The sequence below is a fragment of the Tupaia chinensis genome, unplaced genomic scaffold (genome assembly GCF_000334495.1).
Source record: "Tupaia chinensis unplaced genomic scaffold, TupChi_1.0 Scaffold000377_2, whole genome shotgun sequence".
Classification (NCBI taxonomy): Eukaryota; Metazoa; Chordata; class Mammalia; order Scandentia; family Tupaiidae; genus Tupaia; species Tupaia belangeri.
The window spans coordinates 164,926-173,618 of NW_006159876.1; the positions used below are offsets into that span (position 1 = coordinate 164,926).

Sequence of the window (8,693 nt, forward strand, 5' to 3'; positions counted from 1 at the left end):
GGGGGGGGGGGGGCGGTGGGGGAGATTAATGAGATTTCTTTTGGCTGGGGAGTGGTGGGAGAGGGGTCGCGCACGCGACTCCAGCGGCCCTGACTGAAGCCAAGGACAGCAGGCTCTTAGGAGGGACGAGTTGGCGCTGCGTTGAGGAAACGCCCTCCGGGGCTGGGCTCTCCGCGAAGGTAGGTCGAGCTCCCGGTTCAGGTGGGTGTTGCAGCGTTCTGCAGGCTAGCGGAGTGCCCCTTGCTCCTTCCCCTCTTATTTTTGCCTGGGGAAAGGCCTCTACGGTAGTAAATGTGACCCTAAATTGAAAGAGGAAATGAGGATTGCTTTAGAAAAAAAAATGAAGTGTCTTTCTCTGGCTTGATTTAAAGAGCCAGGCAGCCTGTGGCGTCCTCTGATGCTGGCATTCTCTCTGGGACTTTTAAAGGCCGTAGGTGGGGAGCACCTCACTGGTTGCATTTCCGTGTCTGCTGGAACCTTCACTGTCAGGACCTGGGGATGGGTGCTCTGCAAGCCAGCTTTCTCCTTGACCTTTGGAATACAGCGCATGATGTTTTCCAGGCTGACTTTCTGCCCGGTGGAGTTCGAGTAGCCTGATACTGACTCCATGTGAGGTGGCCAGCTGGGCCCAGGCAGAGCACTGAGCACAAACCCCATAGCTTGGTGTGTTTTGTTACTGCTGCTGCCCCTGGGCATTTTGATGTGGTGACGCTGGGCCCTGGAACCACACAGACGTGGGTTTGAATCTCCTTGGCACACAGGTAAGATTCCTGAACCTCCTGGGGTAGGTTAAATTTAACCTACTACCTCCAAGCTTGGTTTCTTCACCTGTGAAATGGGAATAATAATCCTGTTTAATCACAGTACATGACAAAACTGGTTTGCTCTGACTCTCCTGGGGGCCTAGTGTGATAATGTTATTCTCAGAGAGGTGGGTGGGGTGGGGCATAACCACCTGCCTGCTGTAGAGTAACAGCAAATGCTTCTGTCCAGCACACAGCAGTTCACTTAGTCCTAGCAACAGCATTGCGAAGTGGGTACTATTATTATCTTCATACTGCTCTTAGGGAAATTGAGGCATAGAAGAACTGTCATGTGACTAGCTAATGGCACACCCAGGGTTCAAACTCTTTGACACCCAGGGCCTATATGCTCGCCTGCCTCCCAGGGAGTGCCATATTCTATAAGTCACAGTGAAGAACATTTTCTTCAGCTTTGGAATGGTGCCACTCTGTCGAGTGTTTGCTGTTTTTGAAGGCGTTGGAATGAAGACTGCAGGGCCTTCTGGTTGAATATATGGGGGTAGGGGCACAGGTCCCGAGGTGCCGGTGCTGGGCATTGGGCATTGTCGTTTTAAGGAGGAAGCGCCTCAGGATCTCAGTCCACTGAAAGGAATGGCCTTGAGGACCTCACCTGGGGTCTGGAGCGGATCCACAGAGCCTCTCTTAGGCTTGCCTTGAATTTTCTGTTTCTATAAGTCTCCATCTGCAGCTAGAAAGCAGCAGAATTGGCGAGTCTTAGAGTCTGGACAGGGTCTACTAATTGCACTGCTTGGGCCATCTCAGCCTCCCAGCCGTCCTTAGGGGCAGGCCAAGCTGGGCGCCATTGTTGTTGTCCAGATGAGTAAGGTTTAGAGAAGATCAGATGACAGCCCGGCTCTGCCGAAACCTTTTAGGGACTCCGTAGGGACTTTGAAGGTTGTGTAGTCGGTCACGTCCCAAATGTGGCCCATTACCAACCTCACGTGGGAGCATGTGAAATGCAGGGTCATAGGTTTACCACTGGGGTTACCAGACTACAGATGGCCTGTCTCTTTATGTACAGCCCATGAGCACAGGGTAATTCGTGCATGTAAACGTGGCCATTGATTTTGATGGTATAGACCACTACTTTCGAATCCCACTAAAGTTAAGTGTTACCCCCTAAAAAGAATTCCGCTTGTTTTATCAGTAGGCCTGTGTTACCAAAACAAAAGTTGTACTCCACTTATTTTGAATTATATCAATAAAAGAAACATGAAAATTTGTTTTCTCTCCTAAGAGTGTGAACATAATGTTCTCGGTTTTACTTCTTGGCAAAAAGGACAGTTTGTCCTTTACAGAAGACCTGGACTCATCTTTGGTTCGGTGGCCGGGAGGGCCCTTGAGACCTGGCGTGTTGTGTCCTTAAGCACATGGCGAGTCAGACATTCGGTGATGCCTTAGGGTCTCCATGTCCTTTTATGTGTGCCCTTTAACTCCTCGGTGCCCAGTGCAAGTTAGCCTCAACCCAAGAACCTCCGCAGGAGGAGACGTTGCCCTCGATACCGGTTTCGTCGCGGAGTCCTGTTGATCTAGAAGCTCTTCTGTATGGCCAGCCGAAATGCCTTATGTTGCATACTCGGAATATTTCAAAGGTTTTTGTGTATCTTGTAGTTAAAGGGCTGTTCTTCCATTTGAAATGAGAGAGGGAGCTTTGAACTGTCCTGGTTCTGGAAGGCTGTGAGGCTGGCTGAAGGTAGGCAGCCACCTGCCCAGTGGCTGACACCGACTCCCAGGAGTCTCCAGTTGGGGCCTGCCACCCTTCCACCAGGCCTGTTCTCTGGGGAACACACCAAGAGTGGCTTAGTTTCAGGGCACTTCCCTCGCCCTCCAGCCTCTTGGGCGTGACTTAATGAGTGGACAGAGGAGATACAAGATTGGCCGAGAGGAGGGGAGGGTGGGATAAACCCAAGGGAGGCACCTGCCCTTGAAGGACAGCAGACCACAGACCCAGTCCCAGGCAGTTCTGGCCGCTGCTGCACGCCAGCTCCTCGAGATGCCTTCTCCGGACTCCCGCCATCGGCCATCCTTCTCGTTTCCAACACCATCTGCGAGACACCTGACAGAACTTTCGGGGCTGGCCATCCCGGAGCTTCGGTCTAAGTCAGTGACACCACATTGAAATAAAAAATTCAGGGCTGGCTGGCCTTTCTGGAGACTGGGGGGCCTGCGCTCTGCCTTGGGGTGGTGACCGGAAAGGAGCAGTGCCTTGCCCAGTGGTCACTGGGCCTGAATTCGGACTCAGTTACCGAGGAGGTTTGTGGCTGGGATGTCCAGGGGAGCACTCCTCGAGGGATGCGTGACACCATGCTCACTTTCCCGTCTACCCCCCTCCCCACCCCCCCTCCTGTGCTAGCACTCTCATCTCCCAGTCCCCCCCATTGCCTCCCTCCCACGGGCCTGACTGTGAGTCTCAGCACATTGAAATACAATTTATGACGGCTGATCAACGCCCAACGGCTGATCAACGCCCAACGGTGGTGTTTTCATGAAAGGGATGGAGCCCTGGCAGGGACGGAGAGCCGTGAAAGTGGCTGTACAGAGAACTTCGCATTTAATCAAATGTTGGAGATCAGATGAGCAGAGCACCCATGGCCCTGAGCCACCTTCCCAGACAGGGAGGTGGCCCCGCGTAGAACCAGTGCCCTCTCATGCTTGCTCACAGGCGTGTGAGGTCGGATGTATGTGTTCGACCGCACAGAGCCCTGTCTGCTGCCTGCGGGGCCACACCCACCAGTTCGCCCTCACGTGCATCTTGCTCCAGCTGCATGGCTGTCCCTGCGTTCATATGCTGTTCCTTCAGAGAGCTTGCCCCCTGCTGCAGGTCTGAGAGATCAGCTTATTGAATCTACTGTTGCTTACTCCAATGTGGATTAAAGCCAGTCCTGGGGACCAGCAGTTGACCTAATGGCAATGTCGCTGGACTCCCATGTAGTCGACCGCAGTTCAAGTCCCGGACCCAGTGGCTTAAACTGACGCTGGGTGCGTGTGCGTGCGTGCCCAAGATCCTGGGAGGAGAATGGAGGAGAAGGGATTGCGGCATGGCCATCCCCCCTGGGAAGGTGATTTCTCGCTTTCTGTCTCATTGTCTCTGTCTCTGTCTGCCGAGCGCATGCGCCCTATAGCAAAAGCCTCTCAAAAAAACAACAAAAAAAACAGTCCTGTTTTTCCCAGAAGCATTTACGTTGGGAGATTCCAGTTTGGTGAGGAAATTACCAGAGAACTATTAAAGACTCGTGCTGTCCTCAGCTTTGCTCTTAACAAAGTCGGGCATGTTGTTTGGCCTTGGGCCTCTTGTTTTCTCTATTCTAAAATGGGCTTGCAAGTTCGAGCTGGGCTTTCAGATGTTTTTAATCCATGTGTGTCAGATGGCTGTCCACTCAGCTCGATTCCTCCGTCCTGCAGGAACACCCTACTGTAAGGAAGCCCAGCCCCCCCATCCCCAGGCTGGCAGAGGGCAGGGGCGGCCAGCACACAGGGCCGATGCTGCGCGGCGGCAGGCCCCAGTGCCGCACCGGCGTCCTGGCTGTCTCACCCATGAAGTAGCCGTGGGACTCTGCACTGGGCACAGCTTCTTCTGTTTCCTCCTCTCTTGGAGAGGGATGATCCTTTGTGAGAGGCATGTTCTTGTCTGGGGGACGGGGCCCGGGGCCTGGGGAAGGCTTGGACTCTCTGGTCCCAACAGTAACAAGTGTGTTTTGGACTGCTGTCCACAGGCACTCCCATGACATGTCCGCCCGTCTCCCCCCCTCCCCACCCCTCCTCCTGTGCTACCACTCTCATCTCCCAGTCCCCCCCATTGCCTCCCTCCCACGGGCCTGACTGTGAGTCTCAGCACATTGAAATACAATTTATGACGGCTGATCAATGCCCAACGGCTGATCAACGCCCAACGGTGGTGTTTTCATGAAAGGGATGGAGCCCTGGCAGGGACGGAGAGCCGTGAAAGTGGCTGTACAGAGAACTTCGCATTTAATCAAATGTTGGAGATCAGATGAGCAGAGCACCCATGGCCCTGAGCCACCTTCCCAGACAGGGAGGTGGCCCCGCGTAGAACCAGTGCCCTCTCATGCTTGCTCACAGGCGTGTGAGGTCGGATGTATGTGTTCGACCGCACAGAGCCCTGTCTGCTGCCTGCGGGGCCACACCCACCAGTTCGCCCTCACGTGCATCTTGCTCCAGCTGCATGGCTGTCCCTGCGTTCATATGCTGTTCCTTCAGAGAGCTTGCCCCCTGCTGCAGGTCTGAGAGATCAGCTTATTGAATCTACTGTTGCTTACTCCAATGTGGATTAAAGCCAGTCCTGGGGACCAGCAGTTGACCTAATGGCAATGTCGCTGGACTCCCATGTAGTCGACCGCAGTTCAAGTCCCGGACCCAGTGGCTTAAACTGACGCTGGGTGCGTGTGCGTGCGTGCCCAAGATCCTGGGAGGAGAATGGAGGAGAAGGGATTGCGGCATGGCCAACCCCCCCGGGAAGGTGAATTCTCGCTTTCTGTCTCATTGTCTCTGTCTCTGTCTGCCGAGCGCATGCGCCCTATAGCAAAAGCCTCTCAAAAAAACAACAAAAAAAACAGTCCTGTTTTTCCCAGAAGCATTTACGTTGGGAGATTCCAGTTTGGTGAGGAAATTACCAGAGAACTATTAAAGACTCGTGCTGTCCTCAGCTTTGCTCTTAACAAAGTCGGGCATGTTGTTTGGCCTTGGGCCTCTTGTTTTCTCTATTCTAAAATGGGCTTGCAAGTTCGAGCTGGGCTTTCAGATGTTTTTAATCCATGTGTGTCAGATGGCTGTCCACTCAGCTCGATTCCTCCGTCCTGCAGGAACACCCTACTGTAAGGAAGCCCAGCCCCCCCATCCCCAGGCTGGCAGAGGGCAGGGGCGGCCAGCACACAGGGCCGATGCTGCGCGGCGGCAGGCCCCAGTGCCGCACCGGCGTCCTGGCTGTCTCACCCATGAAGTAGCCGTGGGACTCTGCACTGGGCACAGCTTCTTCTGTTTCCTCCTCTCTTGGAGAGGGATGATCCTTTGTGAGAGGCATGTTCTTGTCTGGGGGACGGGGCCCGGGGCCTGGGGAAGGCTTGGACTCTCTGGTCCCAACAGTAACAAGTGTGTTTTGGACTGCTGTCCACAGGCACTCCCATGACATGTCCGCATGACAGCACATTCCCCTGCTATGTGTCAAACGTCTTTTGATTCATTGAGAAGAAAACTTGCTGGCCTTGACCCATATGTTGATTTCATTAACTTGTTAATATTTGAAAAACATCGAAGGCCTTGAGGTTCCTAAATTTATTTTGTGGTTTGGGGGAATGGGAGGGGAGAGTGCCCTCTGCAGCTCCGCCGTCTCTCCACTGAGGGTCAGTAGTGACTCCGTCTTGCACGGGCCCGTCCCTGGGTCCCATGTGCCGAAGCCATTCTCCGCGCGTCCTGTCTTTCCCACCCCCGCCACAGTGAGAGTCATCCTGAGTCCTGTTCCGCACGATGCCCTCTGAATCCCCTCCTCTGTGCTTTCTCCTTCCACTTTTAGTGTGCTCCAGGGCCAGCACCCAGTCAGGGACGACTGTGGCACGCGCGGACTGGTGCCCCCTCCCTGCCCGGGTACGCGTTCTGTCCCCGACTTCCAGCCATGACACCTGGGCAGTCTTCACCTAGGGCCCGGTGTGACAGTGCACCCCATCTGGACACAGCAAGTGTGCAGTAAATGTTAGCTGTTGGTGTGTGATGGTCCGTTCTGCTAGAGCACCCTAGCCAGCACTCACTAAAAAAAACAAAACAAAACAAAAATTACCAACAGACAAGTCATGTTAAAAAAGTAATTTAATTTGTTTCAATTAGCAAAGCAGGTTAGAAGCTAGAAAACTAAACTTGCCTTTCCCCACAAGCAGCTCAATAGGAAACACAATGTTTCTAGATTTGGGAAAACAAAACAAAACTTACATTACCAACAGACATGTTATATTAAAAAAGTAATTTGTTTCAATTAGCAAAGCAGGTTAGAAGCTAGAAATTGAAACTTGCCTTTCCCCACAAGCAGCTCAATAGGAAACACAATGTTTCTAGATTTGGGGACAGATAACAGCATCTAAACATGAAGTGACCCCAGCCTCAGATTCTAGGGAGTTTCTGTAGAGGGCGGTGTCGCTGCAGGAGCTGTTTCAGCCCTCCACTCTCTAGACCACCCGCAGGCCTGGGCCTGGACGGATGTCTTCATGGAGCAGATGGGACCCTCTGGGCCCCACATGCACCCCTCACACCTCGCCATCCTGTGGCCTCGGCATCTGGGGGTCTGACCACTCCTGCCCCACAGTCTTCTTCTTCCTGGGTACCTGGCTACTCTTGTCTGGGTTCTTCTCAATGTGGAGTGTGTTTCCCATCTTGAGGCAAAGACTCCCCTCAACTGGACCATTCCATGGTGACTGCTGCCCACCACGTCTCTTCATTCAGGCTGCTGAACTGGCCGGAACTCTGTCCCACGCCATGGCCCACACCCCTTCGCTGACTGCCTCCTGGACTGCTCAGAGCCCTGACAGCCTTGACCATCTCCTGGGTGGCTCCCTTGACCTGGTGAAATCCTTTCCCCCTTCTCTGAAGCTGTGAAATACTGAGCCCACAGGGCTCGTGGCAGGGCTCCCACGCCCTCTCCCATGTGTGCACGTGTGCTCTGTCGTGGGTACAGAGAGACAGTGCCGGGCTCTGTCAAGCCGGGACCGGAGCCCTCCTGCCGTGTACTCCACCCTGCAGTCCCCTTGTTGACAACCGCGGGACTGGGCGCAGTCTGGGATGTGACATTTGCCTCTTGGCTGAGCTCAGGACCCACCTAACTCTCCACCTGGGTGTTCCGGTAGCGCCCTGCACTGAGTCAAAAGGAACCGTGACCTCTGTCGACCCACCTAACTCTCCACCTGGGTGTTCCGGCAGCGCCCTGCGCTGAGTCAGAAGGAACCGTGACCTCTGTAATCTCACCCTCTGGAGCTGGCCACTGACCTCCCTGTGGCACAGTCTGGTTCTCGCAAACCCATGCGTCAAACTTCAGCCCCAATGATCTTAACCAAATCACAGGTGCACTGTGTCACCCTAGACCGAGCCACCATGGCTCGTAGGGTAAAGTCCAGAATTCTCAATGGGATCCACAGCGTCCGCCTGGTCTGGCCACTGCCTCCTCTGGACCACCCTCTTCCCTCATCCTCCCATCTCTGCTCTGCCCTCATTGGCTGCCTTCTCATCCCCACCATGACGGCCACCATCCAGTGAGCATCTAATCGTCTTTGCTGGCTCCGTCACCCTCGCCCCCGTCTCGGTCTAGTCTTGTGGGATCAGGCCATCCAGGTGCATCAGCTTGTCATTTGCTGCGTGCATGCTGCATGCTCAGGGAGCTGGTGTCGCTCACCTGCAGCTGCAGAGCTCGGCACTGCACTGGGCTCCCAGTAAGCACCCCAGGAGCAGGAGGAGCCAGGTACTTCCACCACCCCCTGAATGGTGAGTGAGCCACGCTTCACATGAAGCCACGGAGACAAGCCTGTAGCTTCGTTTCCCCAGGGCTGGGGTGAGTCCCTGATGGCGACACCTCTGGGTGGGTGCACACACACTCTCAGCTAGCGTGCCTCGCCTTTTTCTGGTTTTTGCATCCTTTATTCACATACAGCTCGTATAAGTATGTACATCCTGGAACACAACAACATAGACGAATAAAAAAGGACAAGCTGAGAAACACTGGAAGCCCTAATATTTTTCCTCCTCCCCAGTAGATCGTCTCGTGGCCCGTCTAGGCCGCTGGTCTGAGTAATTGTCCTGTTTGGTTGTGAAAGCCCGTGCTGTACAGAAACGCCCTTATGAACAGACACCGCTGCTCTGCTAAGACCATCCCAGTCCAGAGTGCTGAGTAGGGACGGG

The 8,693-nt window shown here is 54.2% G+C and overlaps 1 protein-coding gene across 1 annotated transcript in view; it reads left to right on the plus strand.

Moving 5' to 3' along the window:
- The window catches only part of ANP32A (acidic nuclear phosphoprotein 32 family member A), a 44,879-nt gene that overhangs the window by 3,205 nt on the left and 32,981 nt on the right, over positions 1–8,693 (plus strand). The window lies entirely within an intron of this gene.